The following is a 21,261-nucleotide window of genomic DNA, read 5'->3' as shown; positions in this document are numbered from 1 at the left end:
GGCAGCTTGCTTGTATGCTCTCCGTTTTTATATACTTCAGTACAGAAATATGTATCACCTGTAACTGTGGTGATTTGTTTACATGTTATTTATAAAAGTGTTACAACATTAATGTTTCAAATTAATTGAAGATATTACGTGATTGTCAGATATTAAGACGGAATGAGGAAACACTTGTCAGTATTGAATGTTTGACTTTAGAAGCTCCCTGATAACTTTTTCTTACGAAAAGAGCTTCTATTGGGAGAAATCTCAAGTTTCATGACTGTTTATTAAAAAATTTCAGATATAAACCAAGTATTTTAATGCTATAAGAATTTTCAAGTGTTTAGAAATTGTATTATTAGACAACGGTAGCTGTGTGTCTGTTATTTTCTTGGTATTTAGCAGTTATCTAAGCTTGTTTTCCTCATTCAATATGTAGATCTAAACTTTGGGATGGCTTCATTTTATACTGAGAGTGAATTTTATTAGTTGGCTTGATTAGTCTTTCATAATAACAAATAGCTTTTGTGAATGCATTTCTCAAAACCTTGTAGAACATGATGGAAAAGTATGAAATGAAAAAAAGATACCAGGTGTGTGACTTTTGAAGGTAGATCTGAATGTTAGAACTCAAAAAAAAAAAAAAAATCTGTCACCTAAGACTTGTTCAGTGTTACTTTTTCGGAGATAACATAAAATGTCATATCTCATACACTGCCTTCATATTATTTGGAAAATAAAGACTGTTCTGACTCGGTTTTTAAGATGCAAAGAAGTAAATAAATTACTTCAGTTATTTTATTCTTTTGGTAAGAATGTTTTTGGGCACCAGCCTGTCTCTCTGCCCCCACCCTCCACAGTGTTCTAACACGCTAGAGAGTATGCTGGGCCTGCCTAAAAAAAATGTCTAGGGCAGGGATTCTTGAGCATTTTGTTTTCCCTGCAAAATACCTTTGGCAGCCTGGTAAAACCAATAGACATCATCTAAGAAAAATGTTCATAAGCATTTAAAATGGAATAAATAGTGTCATAAAGGAAACTCACATTTAAATACTTGTTAGAATATTAAATTTGTGATATTGCAGCAAGTACCACATTATTAATTTCATTACTTAACAAGACCTAGCAGCGGCTGGTAGGTACCGTTATTTTGAATACTGATGAGCATAAACATGAACATAAATAATTTTTCTAGATACCTGCATCAGCTATAGTATGATAAAACCATCTGTGATTCCTGTTGATGTTGTAAGATGTGAGAACCGGCAATACCACTGATGTTTGTTGCTCTATTTTATTTGAAGGAAATGCTAAATTGCAGTCAGAGCTTAGTGATAACATTTTCCCTCATCCAGCTTCACTGGCACGCAGAACTGCACTCCTTGTGGGTCAGTAGATTCCACATTAAGATTCCTTGCTCTAGGAGCTCTTAGTTTAGGCTGTAAGACTGACACTTCAGTAGGTCATTATAGTTGCAATACAAGCAGAGGTTTTGTCTCATTTATCTTTGTGTTTTTATAATCCCAGAGTGCCCAATAAATAGCTATAAAATAATTCTGGGAGTGAATATAGTAGGCCGTTGCCGTTTAGTGATTGTAACTCGATTTCTCTTAGAGGTTATGGCATTGAGTTGAATCTTAAATTTATGATATATTAGATTTTTCAGGTTTAATGAAGTAAGGAAGAATTTCTTCTAATTGAGGCATGATCGTGGGTGTAACCTGAGGATGCCAAATGAGTATTAATTTGGTGATTATTGAGTGTCAGGAATGGCAGGAGGTGACAGGTTGAGATAATGTTGGGTCTCAAATTATAAGGAGAGTTTTATGTATACCAGGCACCTGGGAACTAGTGTGACATGATGAGCTTTGTGTTCTAGAAAGTTATCAAGCATTGTTACTGGCAACTGGGGCAGAGAGGTAAGAGATTGGAAGCAGAGGCCATTTATAGTCATCAGAGGCTAAGAGGGCAGGGTCATGACAGAGGCAGAATGACATTAAAGGTAGAGTCATATCTGAGAGAACAGGATTCAGTGCTTAGCTTAATATGGGATGGGAAGGAAAATATAGAATTAATGGCCTGAATAGACTGTTGGGAACCTGGGGCATGGAGTGTGGTAGTGACAGATGGAAATGCCATTAAGCAAGGTGAGCAGTTCAGGCAGGAAGACAGTAGGCATAGTGAGGAAGATAAGAAGTTTAGTTATACTTAAGAAATTTGGGGAGCTTGAAATTCAGGCAGAGGCATTTAGGACTAGAGGTAGAAATTTTGAAATCTTATCCTTTTTTTTTTTTTTTTTAAAGATGTGTTTAACTATTTGAAAGGTGAGTAACAGAGAGAAAGACCAAGAGAGATACTTTCATCTGCTACTTTACTTCTCAGATGCCTGCATCAGCCAGAGCTGGGCAGGCCCAAGCTGGAAGCCCAGAATTCCATCAGTCTCCAGCGTGGGTGGCAGGGTCTTAAATACTTAGGTCAGGAGTGGGGACATGCAAAATTATCAATTTAACATTAGTCTGCTATAGTTTACTGAATTGCAAGTGCCACCTGCATTGCAGAGTGATAAGTCAAGCTATTTTTTTTTTTTTATTTGACAGGTAGAGTTATAGACAGTGAGAGAAAGATGAGAGAAAGGTCTTCTTTCTGTTGGTTCACTCCCCAAATGGCCGCTACGGCCAGTGCTGCGCGATCAGGAGCCAGGTGCTTCTTCCTGGTCTCCCATGGGGGTGCAGGGGCCCAAGCCCTCCTGGGCCACAGTGGAGAATTGGACTGGAAGAGGAGCAACCGGGACCAGAACCCGGCGCCCTTATGGGATGCCGACACCGCAAGTGGAGGATTAACCAAGTGAGCCACAGCGCCGGCCCCAAGTCAAGCTATTTGATATGCCATCACTTCACATACTTGTGTTTTGGTGATGAAAACATTAAAAAATTTTTTTTTTAATTTGGGCTAGCATAGCAGGTTAAGCTGCTCCTTGCAATGCTGGCGTCCCATATTGGTATACCAGTTTGAGTCCTGATTGCTCTGCTTCCAATCCACCTCCCTGCTAATGTGCCTGAGAAATCAGCAAAGTATGATCCAAGCACCTGAGGGACCAAGGTACAATCCTGGCTCCTGGCCAGGCTGTTGCAGCCATTTGGAGAGCGAACCAGCAGATAGAAGATCTTTCCCTCTGTCACTCTGCTTTTCAAAATAAATAAAGAAATCTTGAAGAAAGTTTATTTTTATTTAGTTGAAAGACAGGGACAGAGAAGCAGAAAAAGAACCTACATTTACAACAGCAGAGATTGGCCCAAGTGAAACGCCAAGAGCCTGCAACTCAATCCAGGTCTCTCGCATGGGTGGCAGAGATACAAATTGAGCTGTCACCTTTGACTCCCAGAGTGTGTTAGCAGGAAGCTGGAGAGGGAGCAAAGCTGGGATTCATCCAGGGATGCAGATGTCCTTGGTGGCATATTTTTTTTAAAAGATTTATTTGAAAGACAGAGTGACAGAGGCAGACAAATCTTCCAACTGCTGGTTTATTCCCTAAATGTCCTCAACAGCCAGGACTGGGCCAGGCCGGATCCAGGGACTCCATCTGGGTCTCCCATGTGGACGGCCAGGGCTCAACCACTCAGACCATCTGTGGATGCTTCCCCAGGCACATTAGCAAGGAGCTGGATTGGGGATGGAACATTAGGGACTTAAACTGGCATCCTGGTAGAGAATGCCAGCGTCAAAAGGAGTGGCTTAAGTTGCTCTTCCGCGGATGCCAGTTCTCCAGGGAACATGTTAACTGCTTTTTAAAAAAAATCTGGGGCTCACTAGGCTAATCCTCCACCTGTGGCGCTGGCACACCAGGTTCTAGTCCCGATTTGGGGGCCGGATTCTGTCCCGGTCGCTCCTCTTCCAGGCCAGCTTTCTGCTGTGGCCAGGGAGTGCAGTGGAGGATGGCCCAAGTGCCTGGGCCCTGCACCCGCGTGGGAGACCAGGAGGAAGCACCTGGCTCCTGGCTTTGGATCAGTGCGATGCGCCGGCCACAGCACGCTGGCTGCAGCGGCCATTGGAGGGTGAACCAACCGAAAAGGAAGACCTTTCTCTCTGTCTCTCTCTCTCACTGTCTGCTCTGCCTGTCAAAAAATAAAAATAAAATTAAAAAAAAAAATCTGGAAACTTTACTCCTCTTAACTGAAACTCTATACCTTTTGACACCATGTCTTCCCATTTTCTTCCCTTGTAACTACTCTTCTGTTCTCTACTTTCTACCTTTTTATGTGTCACATTCAAGTGAGATTGTCTTGTTTCTCTTTCTGTGCCTGACATTTCACTCAGTACAATTGTCTTCCAGATTCATCCATATTATCGCAAATGACAGAATTTCTTTATTTTTTTAAAGGCTGAATACTATTTTATTGTGTAAATAGACCAGATTTGTCTTTGCATTGATGCATTGATGAACGCTTAGGTTGATTCAGTGTGTTTGCTATTGTGGATAATACTGTAGTGATCATGGAAATGCCAGTATCTCTCTGATGTACTAATTACATTTACTTTGCGTGTATACCCAGAAGTAGGATTGCTGGATTGTGTGGTAGTTTTGTATATATATATTTTTTGAGGAACCACCACAATGTTTTGAATTTAAGTTATCACTAATAATTCGCAGGGCTTCCCTTTTCAGTATATCCTTGCTATTGTGTATCTCTTAAGTTTTAAATAATAGCCATTCTAACAGGTGTGAGGTGATAGCTCATTTTGGCTTTAATTTGCATTTCCCTGATGAGTAATGATGTGGAGCATTTTTTTCATATACCCGTTGGCCATTTGTTTGTCTTTTGAAAACTGTCTATTCAGGTCCTTTGCTCAATGTTTGATTGGATTATTTTCTTGTTATTAAGTTGAGTTCCTTACATATTTTAGATATGAACTCTAAATCAGATTCATGGTTTGCAAATACTTTCTTCATTGGGTTATTCTGAGGAGTTGTTAGATTGGCCTCAGTACCACATTTAATTATTCATCACATCTTTTTGTTTTGCTTTCTCAAATCCTTTTACCACATTGCCATTGCTGTCATCCTTTGGCTCAGTCCTGATAAGTTTATGGTGGTTCTCTCTGTAAATTTTATTAACAGCACCAATATTGCATTACATTGCTAAAAATTTTATGATGTTCCTTCTTGGTTTTTTTTTTTTTTACTCATATCTGAAAACTTTTGTTTTGTTTGAGAATTTCAGTGGATGAGTTTTACCTTTCCATCCTTATTAGCTAAATCTGAACACAACTCTTTGTTCAGTATCTTTGAATCTGTTACTAATATTTTCCTTTTATCTTGTATGTCCTAGTGGGTGCTGTGCCTCTCTCCCCATGTCACAGTGTCTCCTCTAGTGCAGAAATTTCTAAAAAGTTCTAGATATCTCTCATATTGTAATACTCTGTTATGTAATGACTAATATTTTTGCCTATTCTCTGTCTTAATTAGAATATAGGGTCTTCTAAGACTGGAATGACTATTTTTACTTCTACAAAAGCCTTTTTTGATTTTTAGTATAAAATGCTTATATGCTGTATCATAGAATAAATACATGCACTTTTATGTCTTAAGCTTAGTGTTGTGCCTAGCACAAAGTAGGAATCTAACATGTGTGTGTTGTGAATAAAATGGAATTAATCACTTAATGGTAGTCACTCTTTATTGTATCTCTAAAATATGCCAGGCATTATGCTGTGTGCTTCATATATTTTTAATCTCTTAAAACCCTACAACAATTATATGAAATAAGTATTGGTATTTACCTTAATAGTTGTAACATTTACCAGTGTAGCTAATAAATAACAAATTAGGACTTGTACCTTGTGCTGTGTCTACCATTTATTTTATGTGATTTCTTATTTTTTTGGATGTCAGAGAGAGGGAGCACGTAAGTACTTCTACTTGCTGGTTCACTCCCCAAATTCCTGCAATTGTTGAGGCTGGGCCATGCAAGCCAGGAGCCTGGAACTCAGTCCAGGTCTCCCATGTGGGTAGCGGGGACACAAGTACCTGGGCCATCACATGCTGTGTCCCAGGGTGTGCTTTAGCAGAAAATCAGAATTGGATGGAGAACCTGAACTTGAGCCCAGGCACTCCCATACGGGATGCTGGCAACTGTGTATCAGTCAAGTTCTCAAATTCCAGCCAGAGGCCAGTCTTACAAGCAGGCCTTTCTAAGGATAGGAGTCTTAGACCTGCCATAGTAACTCCTGTCTACACATTTGTACTCTGACTTTCATGCTGTTTTTCTAGGTTTTGTGTTGAATGCCTTGTCCCCACGTTGATAAATCCACAAGGAATAGTTTATAGATTGCTTTTATGTATATTATTTTATTCCTCTAACAATTTCGTGGTTTGTACTGATAGAAGAAACAACTTTTTTTAAAGATTTGTTTCTTTATTTGAAAGAGTTACATTACAGAGAAGGAGAGAGAGAGAGAGAGAGGGAGGGAGGGAGGGAAGGAGGGAGAGAGATATATATCTTCCATCTGCTGGTTCACTCCCCAAATGACTAAAATGATCAGGGTTGGACCAGGTGGAAGCCAGGTGCCAGGAGCTTCATCTGGGTCTTCCACGTATGCGCTGGGGCCCAAGGACTTGCACCGTTTTCCACTGCTTTCCGAAGTGCATTACTGGGGAGCTGTGTGGGAAGTGGAGAGCCCAGGACTTGAACTGGCACCAATATGAGAAGCCAGCACTGCAGGCAATGGCTTTACCTGCTACACCACAGCGCCATCCCAGAAGTAACTTTTTAAACCATTTTATAGGTGAGTAAATAAAGATTTGAGGAGCTTAACTGATGTTCACTACACAAAAGCTAATAAAGGTTGTATGCCAGGTCTCATGAGCTCTACTTATTTTTTATAAGGATTTTATTTATTTATTTGAGAGGCAGAGTTAATAGACAGTGAGAAGGAGAAACAGAGAGAAAGGTCTTCCGTCCTTTGGTTCACTCCCCAGTTGGCTGCAACGGCAAGAGCTGTGCCAATCCGAAGCCAGGAGCCAGGAGCTTCTTCCGGGTCTCCCACATGGGTACAGGGGCCCAAGCACTTGTGGGCCACCTTCTACTGCTTTTCCAGGCCACAGCAGAGAGCTGGATTGAAAAAGGAGCAGCTGGGACTAGAACCAGCGCCCACATGGGATGGCGGCGCTGCAGGTGGAGGATTAACCTAGTGTGCCATGGCACTGGCCTCAAGCTCTACATATTTTAAGTAATCTTTTAAAATAATGATTTATTTCTTTAAATTTGGCCAGTGCTGAGAGAGAAAATTAAAGGGGAAAAGTGTTCTGGAAGCTTTCCTTAAAATTTCCCTAATATTTATAATTTCCTTAATCTTTATGGAAGAGAGAAAAGGGAATTGTATGGTCAGGTTATGTGTTTAGAATGATTTGTTTCCTTGTGATTGATAAAAAGTTGGAGAGAATACTGAATGCAGTACCCCTGAAGATGTGGTATACTATCTCAAAATAATTATTAGCAAGAAGGTACTGAAAAATATTTGTATCTTGTCATAAAATAAACAAACATAAAAAAGCACTGGGATAGATGTTTGGCACAGCGGTTAAGACACTGCTTTGGACACCTGCATTCTATTTCAGAGGCCTGGGTTCAAGTCCCAACTTTGTTTCTGAATCCAACTTCCTGCTAATACGTACTCTGGTGGGCAGCAGATAGTGACTCAGGTACTTCGGAGCTTGCCACCCACATAGAAATCCAGATTCTGCTTTCATTCTGGTCCAGTCTCAGCTGGTGTGGACATTTGAGGAGTGAACCAGTGGATAGGAAAATTCTCTCTCTGCCTTTCAAGTACATAAAAATTTATTAAAACATAATAAATTCTATTTAGTATTTTGTTAATCTTAAGTTTAATAAGTTGATTTTGATATAAGTCGTTTTATCAGCATTCCTTCAGAAATTAGTTTTAACATGAGAGGCTACTAAGTGTCAGTCACAGTGCTAGAGACTAGAGTGCAGCTGTGCACAAGTTGCATTGCTTATGGAGGCTATTGACAACAGTCTATTAATTGCCAGTATGTTGGTTTTGCAGTGTCAGTTTATAGTTTCATGGAAGGAAAGAGAGAGACAGTGGGGCAAATAGAGTCAACTTCCAGATGTAGCATTGGTGAAGGGAGTGGAGTGACTAGGAAGGCTTATTTTGTGAAACCTTGTAAGCTGAGAAAATGAAACAGTCTACCAGGAGAACAGGTGAATATGTGGCAGACAAAAACAAAAACGCAATGAAGGAAAACTTTGTTTTGAAAGACTTATTGAAGTGATATGGGCAGGGAATGGGTTGAAGCGGGTAGGCAAAAGGCGAGTAAACTTGGAGCTTTATGCTGAGAATAGTGTGGGTTAACAAGGGGATTTAAAGTAGGTGAATGACGCATTAAGATTTTCAGACTTTGGCTACTGTGTTTGACTATAGTGTGGAGAAAGAATTGGAGGAAAGTAGGAGGTGAGACTGGAAGAATGATTTAAGTGGTGAGAGGTTATGGTGGCTCAGACCACAATTATGGTAGTGTGTTATTTGTGGTGGTGGGCCGACTCAAAGCATTTAGGAGGTGGAAGCAACAGGACTTGGAGACTTCTGATTTCTGGTTTGAGTGGATGAGTAAAGACAAGTAAGTTGTCTCCAGTTACACAGATACTCAGACTAGTTAGGTTAAATTAGAGAAATATACTTCTACTTAATTCAACTACTGATTCTCCTGTTTTGAAATATTTCCCTTTTCATAGTTTTCTCTTTTTTTTTAATCACTTTGTTGGTTTTCCAGCTTGGGGCGAGTTCTTTTCTATTGTGAAACCTCTCAGTGGAAAGACAGATCATGTTCTATTTTAAGAGTATGATGGTTATCAAGTTATTTTGTATTCTGTGGAGGAGAGGATATCCAGAACCTGGGTAATCAAAGAAATGTTTCTTGAAATGAATGTACAAGTTTTGGTACCAGTCTAGATGTATATATAGAAGACCATAATGCAGAAAGTATAAATGTCTTCTTTTCCTTTTCTAATCCCAGTTTCGTTTCCTTGGGGTCATTTCTTTGAACAGTTAATTGTGTTTTCATATTAAGTTTCTGGTTTAACTTCCTTGAAGATTTTGACCATACATAGAAGCATGCTGATATGTTGTTTGCCTCCATATTGACAGTGTCCATACTGTTCTGAATCTTGTTTTTCTTCACATAATAATTAACCTTGTGGGTCTTCCCATCTGTCTCATCCCCCCTCACCAAAGACTTACTTATCTATTTGAAAGAGTTAGAGAGAGAGAGAGAGAGAGAGAGAGAGATCTTCCATTCACTAGTTCATTCCCTGAGAGGTTGCACCCACGGTAACTGGAGCAATCCAAAACCAGGAGCTTCTTCCAAGCGCAGGGTCCCAAGCACTTGGGCCATCTTCTGCTGATTCCCCAGGTGCACTAGGAGGCAGCTGGATTGCAAGTAGAGCAACTAGGACTCAAACCTGCATCCTGTATGGGATGCTGGCACTGCAGGCGGTGGCTTTCCTGGTACGCCACAACGCCAGCCCCCCAGCTGTCTCATCCTTTTAGAGGCTTGCATAGAATTCTGAGGGAATGTGCCATGTTTTGTTTATCAAATCTCCAATTGGTGGGCATTTTTGTTTCTGGGATTTCCCCCCTTCATTTAGTGCTTAAGTAAACGTGTTTGTAGTATATGTGATTATACTTGGTTTACATCCAGATTTGTATCACAGGTCTATCAGATGAGTTGTGTAGCCTTATATGTGTTTCTATGTAAAATAACTGTAATTGCTTCCAGGGCTGATACAGGGATTGAAGTAGCTAGCACTGGGATGAGAATTTAGTTAGGTATATGAATATGAAATGACCTTAAACCCAGATTTTGGCCTTAGAACACTTATGTGCTTGACTTCTGGTAAATTAACCTATAAATTGCTTCAGATTTAACACTAATGATCTAGGCATGAAATACTTCTTTTTTTTAATTTAAGATTTATTTTATTATTTTGAAAGTTGGAATGAGAGAGAAAGAGAGAGGACAAGACAGACAAATCTTCCATTTGCTGGCTCATTCCCAGATGGCTGTAACAACCAGCTTTGGGTCTGGCCAAAGCCAGCAGCTTCATCTGGGTCTCTCATGTGGGTAGCAGGAGCCCAAACACTTGAGCCATTTCTCTGCAAGTCTTTTTCCCAGGCCATTAGCAGAGAGCTGGATCAGAAGTGGAGCAGCCAGGACTCAAACTGGCGCCCATACGGGATGCGGCGTTGTAGACAGCAGCTTTACCTGCCATGCCACAGTGCCGGCCGCGAGTCCTTTGCTTTTTCTGGAAAAACACGCTGATGTTAAAATACAGAACCACTGAAAGTCAGTGTTTGTAAGGTGAGCTAATATGCCTCTTTCATGAATGGTCAGCTAATGAAATACTGTAATTCTATTGAAGTTTATAAGTTCAAGGGCATTGTTTTCTGCTAGGTTTGTCTGTTTGAATTCAACCTAGGAGTTGAGATTACTGAGCCAGTTACTGTTCACCCTTGGTCCTGTGACCTTTAGGGCCTGTTTTGCCATATGCTTGTCACTTGTGTAGAAAACAAGCTTGCTACAGCTTCTAAGAATATATAATGTGGGGTTAAAGCCCTGGTCTGCAGTGCCAGCATCCCATATGGGCACTTGTTCGAGTCCCAGCTCCTCCACTTCAGATCCAGCTCGCTGGTATGGCCTGGGAAAACAGTAGAAGATGGCCCAATTCCTTGGGCCCCTGTACCCGCATGGGAGACACAGAAGAAGCTCCTGGTGCCTGGCTTCGGATTGGTACAGCTCCGGCCGATGTGGCCATCTGGGGAATGAACCAGCGGATAGAAGACCTTTCTGTCTCTCTGCCTCTCTGTAACTCTGCCTTTCAAATAAATACATAGATAAATCTTTAAAAAAAGAAGAATATATAATATGGACTTGTCTGGAATAGCAGGGTTGGGACATGCAGAAATTGGGAAAGAAACTAATATTTTAATTGTTTACTAGATGAATCTGAGTTCGTCATAGATATGAACTGTTCAAGAGTAGAGTTCCAGCCGTGGTATCTGAGCCTACTGCTGAGGATTGGCCCCTGTGGAGTTAAAGCACATTTAAAAAAAGAGAAATAATGCTGGCATTCTGGATCTGTATCAGCTGCCAGGACAGCACTTAGTTTACAGAAAACAGATTGATTTTCTCTTAGTCATACATTTATATCGGAAGACATAAAGGAATTGAAATGCAAATCATAATTTGCTTCTATAAAAATTCTAGACTCTTCACTGAAACAAAAGAGCAGGATGCTACTTGTGAAACTGGAGGACTGGATAGATGAAACATTTTTGCAAAAATAGGTTTTTTCATAGGCAGCTGATTTCTTAAAAGCTTCCAGTACCTCAGGATCCTGTTGCTAGGATTAAGCCTTTTTGCATTGCAGCATTAGAGCCTTTTATTTGAGTTAAATTCAGACTTCTTGGTATGTCACCTGACAGTCTTGTGGTTTCAGATGAATGTAGTTCGTAGCTATTATTAACCTGGGTGGCAGTTGTGCATAACTGGAGTTTTTAGGGATTTTGAAGAGTGGAACTGCGTAAGAGAAATAATGAATAGGTTAAGACAAGATAGTATTTCTCAAATATGTTAACATCACAGTCACTCCAAATGCAGCCCAGCCTCCCCTCCCCACCACCAGTGTGGGCATTTAGGGGAATGAACCAACAAATGGGAGTATTTTCTGTCTGCCTCTCAAATAAATTTATTTTTTTTAATTTTTAATTTTTTTTTATTTTTTGACAGGCAGAGTGGACAGTGAGAGAGAGAGACAGAGAGAAAGGTCTTCCTTTGCCGTTGGTGCACCCTCCAATGGCCGCCGCGGCTGGCACGCTGCAGCTGGCGCACTGCGCTGATCTGATGGCAGGAGCCAGGTGCTTCTCCTGGTCTCCCATGCGGGTGCAGGGCCCAAGGACTTGGGCCATCCTCCACTGCACTCCCTGGCCACAGCAGAGAGCTGGCCTGGAAGAGGGGCAACCGGGACAGAATCCGGCACCCCAACCGGGACTAGAACCCGGTGTGCCGGTGCCGCAAGGCGGAGGATTAGCCTAGTGAGCTGCGGCGCCGGCCTCAAATAAATTTAGAAACACACACACACATGAGCACACACATTATGTATGTCAGCATTTGTCACAGAAGTTGGGCTGCTGCTTGGGATGTCCGCATTCCATTTCATGTTGCAATGTCTGGGTTTGAGTCCCAAAACTGGTGTCCCTTCCAGCTTACCTCTAATGCACACTTTGGGAGGCAGTAGTTGATGGCTTAAGGGGTTGGTCCTCTTGGAGCCGGCACTGTGGCGCAGCAGGTTAAAACCCCTGCCTGTAGTGCCAACATCCCATATGGGCACTGGTTCGAGTCCTGACTGCTCCACTTCCAATCCCCTGGACCCACATGGGAGACCTGGAAGAGGCTTTGGTTCCTGGCTTTGGATAGGCTCAGCTCTGGCTGTTGTGGCCATGTGGGGAGTGAACCATCGGATGGAAGACCTCTCTCTCTGTCTCTATCTCTACCTCTCTCTGTAACTCTACCTTTCAGATAAATAAAATAAATCCTAGGGGGGGGTGGGGAGGTGGTTGGGTCCTTACCACCCCTGTGAGAGCCTTGAATTGCATTCCCAGCTCCTGACTTTAACTTTAGCCCCTCAGCCATTGTGGGGTGGATGATGGAGGATCTGTCTCTCAGTCTTTCAGGTAAATAAATAAAATATGGATACATAATTTATAACCTATATGTTCTTATGGTATGTGTGTCTTTTTTTTTAAAGTGTACTAGATTGTTTTTTTTTTTTTTAAGATTTTATGTATTTATTTATTTGAGAGGTAGAGTTACAGACAATGAGAGGGAGAGACAGAAAGGTCTTCCTTCTGTTGGTTCACTCCCCACATGGCCACAGTGGCTGGAGCTGTGCTGATCTGAAACCAGGAACCAGGAGCTTCTTCTGGGTCTCCCATGCGGGTGCAGCGGCCCAAGGAATTGGGCCGTCTTCTACTGCTTTTCCAGGCTACAGCAGAGCGCTGGATTGGAAGAGGAGCAGCTGGGACTAGAACCAGTGATCATATGGGATGCTGGCGCCTCAGGTGGAGGATTAACCTGCACCACGGTGCCGGCCCCTGTATATGTGTCTTTTCAATCTATCACTACTACTCTTAAATTTACATAGAAACACTGCAAGTATTTGAAAGCAGTTTGTTTTGTGTTTTTGTGTGTATGCCAAGTTCATATTTATACGTAAAATTTAAATTAAAAATGACATTGTATTAGTGTGTTGCTCATAATTGAATTATTTTTATAGTTATTGTTCCTTAGCTTATGGACATGGATCTGAATTTATCTAGTATTATTTTGGATGCTCTGTGATCACCTTAAATGTGTGTCCCCAGTTAGTCATTTGAATTAAATAATTTGAGTTAGTAGTGAAATAATATATATTTACTTAAAAGACTTATTTATTTAGTTAAAAGTTAGGGTAACAGAGAGAGAGGGAGAGACAGATCTTTCATTTGCTGGTTTACTCCCCAAATGGCTGCAACACCTGGGCCTGGGCCAGGCCAAAGCCAGGTGCCAGGAATGCAAGCTGTGTCATCACAAGGGTGGCAGGGACCCAGTATTTGAACTATGATCTACTGCCTCCAAGATGTGCATTAACTGGAAGCCAGAATCAAGAGTGGAGCTGACTCAAACCCAGCCATGCTGATGTGGGTTGCAGGCCTTCCAAATGCCATCTTAATAGTGTGGCCAAAAAGCCTGTTGCCTAAGTTGTTTTTTTTTTTTTTTTTTTTTTAAAGTGATTATTTTGGAGCCATAGAGACAAAATGAGGAAGCGAGCTCTCATTTACCTGGCTCACTCCCTAGATGCCCACAGTGGATGGGTTGGGCTTGAGCCAGAGCCACGAGCTAGAATGAAATACAGGTCTCCCACATAGGTGGCAAGAACCCATCCACTCTACCTCCAAGGTTGGGTTGCTAAGAAGGTAGAGCCAGGAATCATGTGTGGGATGCAGGCATTCTTTTTTTTTTTTTTTTTTTTTAATTTTTATTTGACAGGTAGAGTTAGAGTTAAGACTTAGAGAAAGAGAGAGAGAGAGAGAGGTCTTCCTTTTCCGTTGGTTCACTCCCCTAATGGCCTCTACGGCTGGCGCTGTGCCCATCCAAAGCCAGGAGCCAGGTGCTTCTCATGGTCTCCCATGCAGGTGCAGGGCCCAAGCACTTGGGCCGTCCTCCACTGCACTCCCTGGCCACAGCAGAGAGCTGGACTGGAAGAGGGGCAACCGGGACAGAATCCAGCACCCCGACTGGGACTAGAACCTGGTGTGCCGGCGCCGCAAGGTGGAGGATTAGCCTAGTGAGCCGTGATGCCGGCCCGGGACGCAGGCATTCTTAACAGCCAAGCTAAATGTCTTCTTGAGATCTTTAATACTGGTAATAGTTTAAATGTTTTTACTTTAGAAGATTTTTTTCACCTGTATTATTTAATTTGATTAATCATGGTGGTAATCCTATAGGCAAGCAGTTGATAGGGCCTGTTATTGAAAGATAAATGATATTCATTAGAATTTCACTAATATTCTGGGTATAATTGAATTTACTGTGACTTAAGCAATCAAAGATTATTCAGTGTTATTATAATATTTGGTGTATTAAAACATAGTTGGAGAGATTGGCATCTAGCCTAGCAGTTACGATATTGTTTAAGCAGCCCCATGTGCTGCATTGGAGTTCCTGGGTTTTATTTCTGGCTCTGGCTCCTTAGCTTCCAGATTCCTGCTAATGCAGACCCTGTAAGGAAACAGTGATGGTTCCAGTAACTGGATTCCTGCTACCCAGTGGGAGATGTGGGTTGAGTTCCTGGCTTCCAGCTCTAGCCCCAGTGCAGCCCCAGTCAACTGCGTACATTTGGGAAGTAAACCAGTGGATGGGAATGCTTGTACATGTTTCTTTCTCTCCCTACCTCTCTCTCTCACAAATAAATAAATTAAAATTAAAAAAAAAAAAAAAAACCCAGTACTTGGAGAAAGGTAATTGAATGTAAGAAGACTAAGTAAATAGTGACCTAGATATTTTTTTTATAAGAACGAGTCCTAAATTGATAACTAAATTATTTGGAACTGAGATTAACAAATTTATTTTTCATGGGGCGGGCACTGTGGAATAGCAGGTAAGTCACCGCCTGCACTGCCAGCATCCCATATGGGCGCTGGTTTGAGACCTGGCTTCTCCACTTCTGATCCAGCTCTCTGCTATGGTCTGGAAAAGCAGTAGATGATGGCCCAAGTACTTGGGGTCCTGCACCTGTGTGGGAGACCCAGCGGAAGCTCCTGGATTCTGGCTCCGCATGGGCACAGCTGCCACCGATGCAGCCATCTGGGGCGCAAACCGCGGATGGAAGACCTTTCTCTCTCTGCCTCTCCTCTCTCTGTGTAACTCTGACTTTCAAGTAAATAAATAAATCTTTTAAAAAAATTATTTTTATGTCTGGGTAGATAAATGATTATGTACATATAAACTTCCAGCATTAAAATAATACCTCTTGAAATAGCTGTTCATTAAACCAGTTGTTTAGCAAATTAGGGTTCTATTCTTATATCTTATCCCTGTAGTATTTAGGTTAATTTGTGATTAAACAGTTGTTAGGGGACCTGGTACTGTGGCTCAGCAGGTGAATGCTCTGGCCTGAAGCACCTGCATCCCATATGGGCGCCAGTTCAAGACCCAGCTGCTCCACTTCAGTTCTAGCTCTCTGCTATGGTGTGGGAAAGCAGTGGAAGATGCACCTGAGTGGGGGACCCGGAAGAAGCTCCTAGCTCCTGGCTTTGGACTGGCGCAGCTCTGGCCATTGCGGCCAACTGGGGAGTGAACCATCGGATGGAAGACCTCTCTCTCTCCTCTCTCTGCCTCTCCTCTCTCTAACTCTGACTTTCTTTTTATTTATTTTTTATTTACTTATTTTTATTAGCCTATTGAGCCGTGGTGCTGGCCAACTCTGACTTTCAAATAAATAAATAAATCTTAAAAAAAAAAAGGCTGGCACCGTGGTTCACTTGGCTAGTCCTCCGCCTGTGGTGCCGGCACCCGGTGGGGTGCTGGGTACTAGTCCCGGTTGCTCCTCTTCCAGTCTAGCTCTCTGCTGTGGCCCGGGAGGGTAGTGGAGGATGGCCCAAGTGCTTGGGTCCCTGTACCCACATAGGAGACTGGGAGGAGGCACCCGGCTCCTGGCTTCGGATGGACACAGCGCCAGCTGTAGAGGCCATTAGGGGAGTGAACCAATGGAAAAGGAAGACCTTTCTCTCTCTCTCTCTATCTATCTCACTGTCTGACTCTGCATGTCCCCCCCCCCCCCAATAAAACAGTTGTTAGCTGGGGTGGAATTTCCATTGTCTATAAAGTCAGTTGGTATTATATGGATAAGAAAATTGATACAGTAATGGTGTCTTGTCACTGATAATCCTGCTTTGTTAAGAAAATTTGTTTCAAGCATTTAAATTTTTTAAAAAAATTAATTAACATGAAATTTATGAACTTTTTTATGGAGTAATATTTCAACACCTGCATACAGTGTAAATTGACCAAATCAGGGGCTGTTACTGTGTCAGTGGGTTAAGCAGCCACTTGGGAGACTCATCCCATGTTGGAGTACCAGTTTGAACCTTGGCTATTTTTACTGTCCAGTTCCATGCTGATGCATCTGGGAAGGCAGCAGAAGATGGCCCAAATTCTTGGCCTACTGCCATGTATGTGGGAGACCAGGATAGATTCTTGGCTTTGGCTTGGCCCAGACCTGGCTGTGGTAGCCATTGGGGGCATCAAGTGCATGGAAGATCTGTCTGTCTCTGTCTATCCTGCCTCTCCTTCCTGCTGCCTCTCTTTCTCTCTCTGCCTTTCTTTTTCTTTTCTTTTTTTTTTTTCTTTTCTTTTTTTTTTTTTGACAGGCAGAGTTAGAGAGAGAGAGAGAAAGGTCTTCCTTCCGTTGGTTCACCCCCCAAATGGCCGCTATGTCTGGCGCGCTGTGCTGATGAGAAGCCAGGAGCAGGTGCTTCTCCTGGTCTCCCATGCAGGTGCAGGGCCCAAGCACTTGGGCCATCCTCCACTGCACTCCCGGGCCACAGCAGAGAGCTGGCCTGGAAGAGGAGCAACCGGGACAGAATCTGGCGCCCCGACCAGGACTAGAACCTGGTGTGCCAGCACCGCAGGCAGAGGATTAGCCTAGTGAGCCGTGGTGCCAGCTGCCTTTTTCTTTTTCTTTCTTTTTTTAGCATCTGAGAGAAACATTTATTTTTGACATATTTTATTCAGATAACAATCTCAACACTCATGGTCCAAAACCACACAAATAGTAAATCAAATATAATCTGATGTTGAACATTGGTCTTTAAACATCGCAGAGCACGATGCCACGCTTGCCTATGATCTCTGATGTAGAACCACATCCACACCTCAGTGGCCACCAAACCATTCAGCACAGCTTCCTTAGCTGTGAGCTCTTTGAAGCTACCAGTCTGAGCACTGTTGGCTATTTTTTTTCAGGCTTTGAATAGCTGTGGGGATCTTGGCAGGGTTTGGAGGAACCATCTCAACCTTGGTGTAGTGCCAAAATGTGGCCAATCGAGACTTTGAGTAAGTCACAGCAGTGTTCACCAGTGCGGGGCTCTTCTCTGTGAGGTTACGGACGAACTGGGCCATGGTTCTAGGCTGGAAAGTTCGTCGCTGCCAACATTAAAAAAGCAAAACAAGCAAACAAACAAAAAACTGACCAAATCAGACAATTAGGATTTCTGATTCCTTTCTTTTCTTTATATTTGGAGCCTATCAGCTCCTCTCTTATAATTCTATGGAATGTATAATATGAAATTGTGAACTATGAGTACCTTACTGTGCTGTGGAACACCAGAACCTATTTTACCTGTGTTTTGGTCCCTTTGTCCAACCTCCATCTGTCTGCCCACTCATTCCACCCTTCCTAAACTCCATTTTAAAAGTTCAGGTCAGCTTTTTGGTTAACTTCTACATATGAGAAAATGCAGTATTTGTCTTTGTGCTTAGTGTATTTCACTTAACATAATGAACTATATCTAGTTCCTTCCATTTTGCTGCAGATGTCAGTGTTTCATTCCTTAATGGTGGCTGGATATTATTCCTTTGTGTAAATATGTACCACATTTTCCTTTTTCTTTCTTTTTTTTTGGACAGGCAGAGTTAGAAAGTGAGAGAGACAGAGAGAAAGGTCTTCCTTCTGTTGGTTCAACCCCCAATGGCCACTACGGCCAGCACGCTGCGCTGATCCGAAGCCAGGAGCCAGGTGCTTCTTCCTGGTCTCCCGTGTGGGTGCAGAGCCCAAACACTTGGACCATCCTCCACTGCACTCCCGGGCCACAGCAGAGAGCTGGACTGGAAGAGGAGCAACCGGGACAGAACCGGCCCCCCAACCGGTACTAGAACCCGGTGTGCCAGCGCCACAGGTGGAGGATTAGCCTAGTGAGCCGTGGCACCAGCCCACATTTTCTTTATACATTCATGCACCCACAGGCTTATAGGTTGTTTTGATATCTTTGTTGCTTTGAGTAGTGCTAGAAAATTTGAACATGAAAGTACAGGTATCTCTTTCATATGTGGATTTTATTTCCTTTGGATGTATAACCAGAAGTGTGATAACTGGCTAATATAGTTGATCTATTTTTATTTTTTGAGGTATCACCATACTGTTTTCCATAATGTTAAACTAATTTGCATTCCTACCAGTGGTAGATAAGTATTTTCTTTTCTTTACATCCTTGCCAGCATTTGTTGTCTTATTGATAATAACCATTCTAACTAAAGTGACATAATAACCCATTGTGGTTTTGATCTGCATTTCTGTGATGACTAGGGATATGGAGAATTTCTTCTTGTATTTGTTGACCATGTGTGTTTCTTCTTTGTGAAATATTTATTCAGATTCTCTACCCATTTTTTAAAAAAAGATTTATTTATTCATTTGACAGTGACAGAGAAAGAGAGGGAGAAAGAGTGATATCTTCTATCTACTGGTTCATTGCCCGAATGGCCTCAATAGCCAGGGCTGGTCCAGGCTGAAGCTGGGAGCCTGGTCTCCCATGTTGGTGGCATAGACCCAAGTACTTGGGTCATTCTTCTTTTCCCAGGCACATCAGCAGAGAACTGGATTGGAAGTGGAGCAGCTGGGGCTTGAACCTGTACTCTGGTGTGGAACGCTGTGGAAAGCAGTGGCTTAACCTGCTATGTTACAGTGCTGCCTTCCCTTACCCATTTGTGAACCAAATTACTTGTTTTTTGTTGTTATTGAGATTTTTGAGTTCCCTGTATATTCTAAATATTAATCCTTTGTCAGACAAATAGTTCGCAAATATGTTCTCCCCTTTTGGTTGTTGTCTTGTAACTCTGTTATTTCCTTTGCTGTGCCAGAAGCTTCTTAATTTGAAATGATGCCATTTGTCTATTTTCGATTTTGTTTCCTGTGCTTTGGGGGTCTTATGCAAGAAATTGTTGCCTATTCCATCGCCTTTGGCCCCCCGCCCCCCGTAGTTTGATAATTTCAGGTCTTACATGGGGGTCTTTGATCCATTTTGAATTAATTTTTTTCTAATCAGAGATTGTGGGGGGAAGGGAGCCTAGATTCTGTCTTCTAAATATGTATTGGCAATTTTTACAGCACTATTTGTTGAAGAGAGTTCCTTTTCCATTGTATGTTTTTGGTGTCTTTGTTGAGAATCAACTGACTGTAGATGTATGGATTTGTTGCTGATTATTACGTTCTTTTGGTCTGTGTGTTTGTATTTATGCCAGTACCATTCTGTTTCGGTTACAGTAGCTGTGGTAGTGTGTCCCAAATTGAGATATTATGATGCCTCCTGTTTGTGATTTTTTTTTTTTTTTGGTTGGTCTTCAAGATTGCTTTGGCGCTTCTGTATGAATTTTAGGATTGCTTTTTCTGGTTCTGTGAAGAATGTTGTGGGTGTATTTATTGTGTTATAAGCTGCAAATCTCTGGTTAGTAGGAAAAGATTTATTTATTTATTTGAAAGTCAGAGTTACACAGAGAGAGGAGAGAGAAGAGAGAGAGAGGTCTTCCATCCGATGGTTCACTCTCCAATTGGCTGCAACGGCCGGAACTGTGCCAGTCCAAAGCCAGGAGTCAGGAGCTTCTTCCAGGTCTCCCATGTGGGTGCAGGGGCCCAATGACTTGGGCCATCTTCCACTGCTTTCCCACGCCATAGCAGAGAGCTGGATCTGAAGTGGAGCAGCTGGGTCTCGAACTGGCGCCCATATGGGATGCCGGGCTTCAGGCCAGTATCAGGCCACAGTGCTGGCCCCTAAGTCTTTGTTTTTGAACTGCAGAGAGACAGAGCTATCCCCTTCACTGATTACTTCATAAACGTCCACAACAGCTAGGGCTGGGCCAGGGCAGTCAGAAATGGGGAACTTAGTCCAGGTCTCCCACATGAGTGGCAGGGACCTGGCTACTTGAGCTATCACCTGGTGTCTCCTAGGATGCACATTATCAAGAACCTATGGAATATGGTACAGAGCTGACCCAAGCCCTTTGATATATGGGAGGCAGGTGTCCCAAGAAATTATTTTTTAAAAATAATTTTAAAATTTTACATAAAGTGAATAAAATTCAGGTGTTTCATATATACAAATTTAGGAGCATAGTGATACTTTCCACCCTCACTTCCCTCCCATCCACACTCCCACCCTCCCTCCTGTTTCATTTCTTATATTTTACCATGCAATTATTTTCTTTAAAGCACAGTAAACATATTAAAAGGAAATGAAAATTAGAATCTCTAATTATTAGAATCTCTCTTATCCAAAACAATTAAGGCTTGTAGATTAGTAGAAAAAGTCAATTGACGTGAGAACTTAAAAAATTATACATTTTACAACTTTTTTTATCTTAAAATGTATAGATAAGCTTTTTATTTGCCAGTCATTTGCTGGTTAGTATGTTTTACAAAGGTAGTGGTGGTGTATGTTATTTCTGTGTATGTAAGCTCCCCAGATTAAAAAGTAATATATTCGAGTCCCAGCTGCTGCTCTTCCAATCCAGCTCTCTGCCATGGCCTGGGAAAGCCGGTGAAGATGGCCCATGTGCTGAGGCCCCTGCACTGACATGGGAGACCTGAAAGAAGCTCCTGGCTTTGGATAGGTCCAGCCCCGGCCATTATAGCCATTTGGGGGAGTGAAGCAGTGAATGGAGGACCT

The 21,261-nt window shown here is 42.2% G+C and overlaps 1 protein-coding gene and 1 pseudogene across 2 annotated transcripts in view; one reads left to right on the top strand and one right to left on the bottom strand.

Annotated features, from left to right (window-relative positions):
• The window catches only part of FNIP1 (folliculin interacting protein 1), a 131,456-nt gene that overhangs the window by 20,369 nt on the left and 89,826 nt on the right, over positions 1 to 21,261 (top strand). The window lies entirely within an intron of this gene.
• Positions 17,271 to 17,783, bottom strand: LOC103347977 (ATP synthase F(0) complex subunit g, mitochondrial pseudogene; annotated as a pseudogene).

Source organism: Oryctolagus cuniculus, chromosome 6 (assembly GCF_051225735.1).
Source record: "Oryctolagus cuniculus isolate XC-2025 breed Fujian yellow rabbit chromosome 6, ASM5122573v1, whole genome shotgun sequence".
Lineage (NCBI taxonomy): Eukaryota > Metazoa > Chordata > Mammalia > Lagomorpha > Leporidae > Oryctolagus > Oryctolagus cuniculus.
The sequence above is the reverse complement of the archived record's forward strand: the minus strand, read 5'-3'. Positions and strand labels throughout refer to the sequence as shown.